This window comes from Lactuca virosa, chromosome 9 (assembly GCF_052849685.1).
Source record: "Lactuca virosa cultivar CGN04683 chromosome 9, Lactuca_virosa_CGN04683_v6, whole genome shotgun sequence".
In the NCBI taxonomy this organism is placed as follows: domain Eukaryota; kingdom Viridiplantae; phylum Streptophyta; class Magnoliopsida; order Asterales; family Asteraceae; genus Lactuca; species Lactuca virosa.
This window is the reverse complement of record NC_136434.1, coordinates 292,954,332-292,963,821: the sequence shown is the minus strand read 5'-3', so window position 1 is coordinate 292,963,821 and position 9,490 is coordinate 292,954,332.

The window sequence follows — 9,490 nt, the reverse complement described above, 5'->3', positions numbered from 1 at the left end:
ATATATAATCGATCCTATATTCGAAGCATATGGGACTCGACTCATTATATCTTATATAAGGATCTGATATATGTTCAATCTCTTGCTATAATATTTCCATATACTGAATTTCCTATGTTAAACCATTTCAACATGATATTCATATATGTTTATGACTAAGTTTTATTAAACTATACAATCTAAACCTTTAGATTCGAAAAGAAGTATGAGTGCCCTCTCCCTTAAGTCTACTATAGTCGAAATAATTCCCAAACTTTGCAATTCGCAAATTGAAAACCTTGTTCCCTACGAACAATATTGTCAACATGCAATACTAGCATACCAATTATGCTCCCACAAGTTTTGACATGTACTCTGAAATCAATTGGACTTCTAGAAATAAATACTTTTGACTTTCTTATTGAAATACAGATTTTTGTTATGTGATGCTTCGATAAGTCTCCAACTAGACTTATTAAGCTTATACACCTTCATTGGATAGCGTATGTGTATGTTTAAACCTTTTCAGAACTTGTAGATATGTGTCTTGAAAGTTCAAACAATTCCTTGCCATTCCTCACAATTCAAAATATGAAGAGGGATGTCGTAATCATATTGTGAATTTGAGAATGCAATTAACACAACCAATATACATATAGATCTTTATCAAATCTTTAAAATCTACTAGCGAAAGTATTTCCTCATAATCATTCTCATGAATTAGAGCGAAACCTTTGACACCTAGATTTTATAGTGTATATGTTCTTATCCATGTGAATCTATCATTTCCAATCTACAATCATAAGGCAAGGTTTAGGACAAAAATTAAATTCAAATTTAGCTTTCCTTCATGGACTGAGCTTTGTTAATCTAAATTTCTCTCCCTCTGGTAGCTCAAGGGCCTACCAGTGCTTCCATGTTGTTAGCAAGTCACCCATATTGGTCAATGCACTTTCATTGACCAACACGCTTTGTTTTTGTAGTTAGATGAAAAACATAGAACTCATACACATTGCAAACTCAACTAGAAGTGCACAAAAATAAGAATGTGTTAACCAAACATGATAGGTCATCAACCTCATGTCGCTTGTTAGGGATAACTAAAGGTTTATTGTCGATTGACTATTGAAACTCTCGAGATCAATACGACTCCCACTAACTTCTTAACATATGAGTTTTCTCTCAAGGAACATTCCTTGACAAGCTAAAACAAATATTCAAAAGTTCGTGTGGATTTAAAAGAACACTTCATAGAATTGGTCTTAGTTTATCTTTTGTTTCTCGATTAACGAAAACATCATTACTCCAATTCTGTATGTGCTAGAGTAAGAAAACATTTTTAACTCCACATATTTCGAGGTGTTTTCAACCTTCTTAGTTTGAAAAAGAGTTTCAAGATATGATTCATAGTTACTAGAGTATGGCTCTACAACTTGATTTGGAATGAAGTACGACTCATCTCTTGATCGAATTATTTCCAACGATTTTTTATTCCTCTTCTTAGTCATACAATTGCACTAAGATGTTCTTTGAGGATCAATTGTGATAAAAATCCACAATCACTAAGATGATCATAAAACATGATACTAAATCATTCTCATTTCTTCTCAGATTGGAGAATCTTGTATCTTTATGCCTAATAGATTCTTCTTATTCGTTCTGCTACTATTTGAATTATTTTCAAAGTATCATAACTATGCTTAATCTCATAAACACAACCATATTTACTGAAGCATCAGTAAATCATGACGAATAGAGTTATTGTCCTTTGTGACGCATCTGAATAGTCCATATGAACATGTACTAGATCCAATAGTCCTTCACTTGTCTCACATAAACATGTGATCAATGAATTAGTTATAATTTTTCAATGAACAAGATTCTCATACACTATATAATACGACTTGTACAACACCAAGCATTTGTCCAATTGGTGATGAGATTTTGTTTCAAGTGGTCAATTATGACAATACCACATGCGATATCATAAGAATCAAATCCATAATTAATATTGCTAATATTAGAAACGTAACCAATACTTTCATAAATTTCATTGCAAGGAAATATAAATAAGGCAACTAGATAAATCAAAGTCTCACTCTTATTGAAAATAAACGAAAAAATTGGAACTTGTCCTTACAACACATAAAATGAGAAACTATGTTTCTAGACATCTCCTAAGAGTAATATCAATCTATTAAATTATCCTAACTCCTTAGTAGTAGCTCCAAATTCCGATCATCGAACCATGTAACCAAATTCCATTTCCTACGATCAGATTTAGCTCACTCTGCTTAAGCTTCCTTCTTTCTCTTAGATCATGCAATAACATTAAATGTGATCATCACATAATGTATTAAGAGTCTATAAATAGGAACTTGGAAAAATAATGGAGTTAGATAATAGATGTACCTGAAGTAGAGTCATTTGAATTGACTTTATCATGTTTGAGATGTTTCAGGTACTTTGGGCAGCTTTGCAACCAATGTCCCCTCAATTGGCAGTAAAAACAAATGGACTGTTTAGGCTTAACACACATGATGATCTCAGAACGAGCATTTATCTTTACAATACGATGAAACTGTTTGACCTTGGTTGATCCCTTTCTATTGGGAAGAGAAATCTTTTCTGAATCACCAATGTCACCATCACCAATGTCCATGGAAAGCTTGGAATTAGACCTTATAAGAAACTCTGCTTCAGATGTGCTCTTAAGCATTTATGCTTCAGCAACTATCAACATTTGGGTTAGATCAATTAGGGTCACATCGAGATTCCTCATATGGTAGTTTTCAACAAACTGGCCATATGACTTAGGAAGCTAGAGTATAACCAAATCAATGGATTTCTCCCTTGGAAAAACTACACCCATTCTATCCAACTTGTCAATGTACGATTTCATTTGTAGAACATGCACACACACATAATTTCCATCTTGATGTCTACATGCCAATAGGGCTTGAGTTGTATCATGTCTTTCAACTTGAGGAAAACGTGATGTTGGGAGAGTCACATGATGAGGTGGAATAGTTGAAAAAGCATGATGTCCAGTTCCACCAATTCCCGAAGAAGGGAAAACATTTTCACCTTGATCAGAATGTGGAAGATCATCTTTAGAAGGAAGAGAAAAAACATTTCCAAAAGAACGAGGAAGACCATTTCTATCTTCATAAGACATCTAAAATTAGGAGAAAATAGAATTCAAGTTAGTTGATTTTAATCCATAATTATTAACCTAAATTTTAAATTAAGGCTAGGATCCATATTTTCGATTCGAACTTTGAAGAGCGATGTCGTAATAAAATTCGAATCTATTTTAGGTAGGTGTAATGCTCCGACTCTCAGGTATAAACTTTCAGTCTTATATTTCCAATTTTTAAGGTCGACCCGACGAGTTAGATGCCCTGACTCATCGAGTAGGCACGGTTCTGGTCATGGGTTTTAAGTGGCCAACTTGGCGAGTCGGAGGACGGACTCGACGAGTTGGAGCTGGAGGATGAAACCCTAATTTTCGGGGTTTTGCACCCTATTTAAAGGGGTCATTAGCCCCCTTAGCCTCCCTTACAGCCCCCTTTGAGTCCAGAAACCCTAAATCACGTTTTCTCCCCATCTTTGTGTGTTTTAAGCTTGGAAAGTGAATCTTGGTGAGAGGAGCTTGGAGATCAAGAAGCTTTGAGCAAGGAGCAGTTGAGGGATCTGAAATCTACTTCATTTTTGCATCTACTGAAGGTAACAAGTCGTTACCTTGACTTTCCTCTTTCTAGATCTCTTTATGTTAAAGATTCGGTCCATTTTAGCTTGTTGGTGTTTCATTTCGGGTATTGAGCATGATCTGAAGTAGCAACTTCAGATCTAGGCTCATCTTGGCTCTTATGGTCATAAAGTTTCAGCCTTTAGCAAGAAAATGCCCTATCCTCGCTTAGAACCTCTTCTCTAGCTTGATTTTGGCCATTAGCACATTGCATGTACGTAAAGTTTGCAACTTTACGTAGGAATGGGTTTTGATCAAAACATCAATCATATGGTGTGCATGCAAACCCTAAAGCTTTGGATCTAGTTTGTCTAATGAACATGCAATAATCATCCAAAGCTCATAAACCCTAGATCTAGCATACAATAATTGATATTATCATAATAAAAGGGTTTAGATATTACCTTGATTGTTATGTAGTAATAACAATCTCAATTCCTCTTGATCTTGACATTTGAAAGCTTAGTGCCTCAAATATTGCACCTCTAATGGAGTTACAAACACCATGAGCAACAAGATGACCTAGGAGAAGGAGGAGGAGCACCAAAAACGTCCAAGAACCCTTAGGGATTACTTCACCACGTTTTTGGGGCCTTAGGGGTTCCTTATATAGGTAGGCTATTAGGGTTTTGAACTAGGAAACTCTAATCTGACTGCTTAGGCCCTAAGCAGCCCATGGACTCCCTCCTTAGAAGCCTTGGACGAATTCTAATGGGTTTCCCCATAGATTTCGTCCACTCCAACTTTTATGGAGTCCATTAGCCCAATATTCAACTATCACACAATTGACAGTTCTATTCCCCTTTAGCCACATAATTAATTCTTGACTAATATTAATTAAACAATATGATTTCTCTCTTAATATATTATTCATATAATATATTAATAAATCATAATTAATCCTCTTTCTCCTTAATTCATCCTATCAGTTGCTATGGTGAAGGCAACCCAAAAGGACCATGCTCACAATCGGGTCAAGTACATACCAAAATAGTTATGGGCTTAGACACCTAATCCAACAGTCTCCCACTTGGATAAGTCTAATAACTATTTTGCATATGACTTCAGAACCTGATCAGCAATCGTAGCGTTCAAAAGCCGCTCTCAAACTCTGATCTTATCGGTAATGCGTCCTTTGGATAAGGGATCATATATTCCTCCATTCTAGATATCGTATGAACTGAGACATGGATTTTAATCATACTCTCTGTTCATGTGTTGTTTCCCGATTTTCGATTTATGACGACTGACAACAGACTACAATTGAACACATCAACTTAGTCCCGGCTTGGCCAAGTGCTTAGGGTGTCATTACTAAATCATCGAGAGGCCCACAGATATCGCTTTTATCCCACTTTGGGTAAAAGGAACGGATAAACTTTGACTCAATGCTCGCTTGTACCTACTCATCAAATCACACACAACAATATGTTTTATAACACCAAGTTACTGGTGCGTTTACATATTATCAATGTGCAACTGACTTGTTGAATACAACTCACACATCTCGGTTTCAAGAATATAAGATATTATCGTCTCACCAATCACTCGTGATAAAATCCATGAAGCGATCCAAGTGAGCGTGGGTTTAATCCAGTGCTCAAATCTTATTCATAAGCACTCATGAACGTTGCAGCAAACTTTTGCTATGTCTAATACACTTTAGACAATCTACAAACCAATTCATGACAATCTTCTTTCATACCTACTCCCAAAGTATGAGCGACTGTGGAACGTTCGAATAATCTTATTATTCGGGAAGTCAAAACATGCAAAGTGAAACACAAGAATAATCGAATCCAATATGGCCCCAAACTTTTGAGTATAAATAAAACTCCTTTTATTTAGTCACCATATTGATTACACATTATTCATTGCATAATGTTTCGGATAATCAACTTATTACTCGAATTATAACAACAGTTGTCCCATGCTTCAAGCATGCACACTCTGTTTACCTCTGGTCCATACTTTGTGAGATAGATCAATTGAAAAACATTTCCAATGATACTCATTTCACAATCCCTAACCCTTATCATTAGTGTAAGAACACTAATTTCTCGCCACTACTAGAATATGTTAGATTCGAACATTTTATGCAATGATCCTTTTGTAATCTTATTGCACAAAAGTCACCAAGACTTCGCCAATGAAATTACAAAGTTCTCTATTGGAGATTGCTACAAGGCAATTCCATAGATACGAAGTCTCACATTCAAAGTACATTCCTCTGAATATCCTTCTTGCATAAAAGTTTCTAATCTAGACATGGATTCTTAATATCCAACTCCCAATATGGAAACATTTTCATATTTGCCATATGACAACTCATTATTAATAGAATCATATCTAATCATAATAATGTCATTATGGTCCATTCATTACTACACTTCCAACTGCTCACAAGCGACCAATCCTTAGCGAACCTTGGATTGTCCTTGACAGTTGTTTAATTATTTTAGTCAAATCCGATTCTAGTCCTTTTTCCCTCTTAATGCCCTAGGCATTTGTAAAATTTAGAACGGTCGAATATTACAGCATATGCAATCGATCCTATACCCGAAGCGTATGGGACACGATTTAAAATGAAGTATAATATTCTCTCCCTTAATTATAGCAAAACAACTATTCAACCTTTGCAACTTTGCGAATTGAAACTTTGTTTTCTATAATTAATATTGCTAAGTTGCAACACTTAAAATAATAATCATGCTCCCACTAACATGATAATTATCTTCATACCAGCATAACACTTATGCTCCCACTAGCTTTGACACGTATTCAGAAAACAGTTGGACTTTCTAGAAAGCAATACTTATTGACTTCCAAAGTTCATATTTCTAATACGATATGCTTTGATAAGCCTTTATCTAAGCTTTTTAAACTTATACATCTTTCCTTAGATTGCTCATATGCGTGTCTAAACAATTTCAACACTTATAGCAATAAGTCTTAAATGTTTAAACTAATTGTCAAATCTCACAATTCGAACCATGAAGAGGGATGCGTAATCATAATCGAATTTGAGAATGCAATTTACACAATCGCTATCTCCTTAAAATCTCTCTTAGTGAAAGCGTTTCCTCACAATCATTTTCATGAAGGAGAGAAACCTTATGACACTTAGATTTTATGGTGTATGTGCTCATATCCATGTGAATTTGTCATAACCATGATCATAAGATAATGTTTGTGACAAATTCAAACTCTTATGGACAGAACTTGTTCATTCTTAATTCCTTGCCATCAAGGGTCCCACCATTGCTTCCAAGTCTTCGAGCAGCTCACCCCTACCTATCAATGTACTTTCCATTGATCAAGATGCCTTGCCTCTATGCAATCAATTGAGAACTCATAGAACTCATATGCATAGTTGATTTAAACTGGAATGGCATAGAAACAAGAATATGTCAACACGATAGGTTACAAACCTCAAGTCATGTGCTAGTGTTTAATAGGTTTACTCTTGATTAGTTCTTGAAACTTTTCAAGATCATTTAGACTCCCACTGACCTCTTGACATATAAGATTCTCTTGTCAAGAAACATTCCTTGACAAAACAAATATTCAAGAGTTAGTGTGGGTCCTTATCAAGGCAAACACTACACACAATTGGTCTTAGTTGGTCTTTGTCTTATCCAAGACATCACAACTTACCAATTCCAAACGTGCAAGAGTAAGAAAAACATTTTCTACTCTACATTTGATGAGTGTGTTAAAACTTCTTAAGATATGTCACTCAAGTCACAATCTTGGAGTATGACTCTAAGACTTGATTTTGGAACGAAGTATTATTTACCTATTGATTTAACCATTTCAACAATTTCCGATTCCTCTTCTTATCCATACTAGTGCACTAAGATTTACTTAGAGGATCAATTGTGATATGGTTTCATAATCAATAAGATGATCATAAAACATGATACAAAAGTACTCTCCCTTCTTTCCAGATTGGAGAAACTTTTATGTTTCTGCCTAATTGATTATTCTTATTCGTTCTGCTATTATTGAAACTCTTCAATGATTCAGAATTACACTTAATCTTGTAAGCATAACCATATTTACCAGACTTGTAGTAAATCATGACGAATATTTTATCGTTCTTTGTGGTGGACTTGACCAGTGCACAACATTGTGTACCAGCTCTCCTAGTCCATCACTTGACTCACATACTTATGTGAACAAGAAATTAGTCTTAGTTTCCCAAATACGAAGTTTCTCATTCATCATACAATACCAGTTGCATGATTCTAAGTTTCTGTCCAATTGAAACTTGGGCGATGAGAATATTTCCTTATTTGGTAAATTTCTGACATTATTACAAATAACATAACTAAGAATCAAATACATTCACAATATTGCTAACAATAGAAACATTCAAACACCAATTTTCATAAAATCCATCGTAAGGAAACATAAATAAGACAAAATCAAATTTTATTTTATTGGGGAAAAATATTGTCCTTACAATGCGATTACAAATGAAAACTATGTAAATATTATTTAGCAATCAGTCCTAACTCTAAAGTGGCAGCTAAAAAATCCGATCTTTGAATCATGCGATCGAAATCCATTTCTTCATGACCAGATTCAGCTCACTTCTTTCTTTTAAGCTTCCTTTTCTTCGATCCTACAAAAAACACCAAATGCAATCTTATCACATCATGTATTAAGAATCTAAAAAGGAACTTAATAGAGTTAGATAGTGGATTTCACCTGAAGTAGAGTCATACATCTTGACTCTCCCATCTCTTAGATCTCTCAGGTAGTCAGGGTAGCTTCGCAGCCAATGCCCCTTCTCTTGGTAGTAGAAACAAACAAATTCTTTGGGAATGGCACAAGGGACTATCTCAGACTTAGCCTTTCTCTTGCGTAGAGAAAACTTTTCTGGACTTCCAATGTTGCCATTGTCCATAGAAGGTTGGGACATTGATTTACCATACAAATTTTCTTGACCAGTCCGCCAAATCATTTCTGATTCAGCAGCAATAAGCAAATAAGTCAAATCAATGAGGGTCATGTCGTGTTCCATCATATAGCACTCTCTAACAAAGTTACCATATGAATCGGGAATTGAGTGAAGAACCAAGTCAACACCCAACTTCTCTGAGACATCGACGCCCAACATTCTCAGTCTATCAATATGCAACTTCATATCCAAGACATGAGCGCATACCGACTTTCCATATTCGTGTCTTTTCGCCAATAGGGCTTGAGTGACCTTGAACTTTTCAAGTCTTCGAACACGTGGGTCAAGGAGAATTATCGGAGGAGGTGGAGGAAGTGAAGCATGATTTCCATTTCCACAATCCAATCGTGGAACATCATCTTCATGTGGAAAACTTTTTCCAACGAATTCAGGAAGACCATAGTTGTCAGACTTTGACATCTACAAAACGGGAGAAATTCAAGTTGGTTGATTGGAATCCTTGATATAACTGTTGGATTAATGTCTAAGTCCATAACTATAATTGGTAAAACTTGACCCGACCCGGCATGGTCCATTTGGGTTGCATGGCATCATGCATTTGGATAGACTATAATGAGAGAAATAACACTTAAGGTTGGTTAATATATTATAAGTTCTAATATATTAATAAGGTTATTTAATTAGTATTGATCAAGAATTAATTTGGAATTAATTAAGTGATCAAAAGGACACTAATTAAATATATGGGTTGATTGTGTAAATCATTCATTCTTATATATGTGGGCTTGTGATCCAAGATTCCTTATGTTGGACTAAGTCCATGGGGTGAC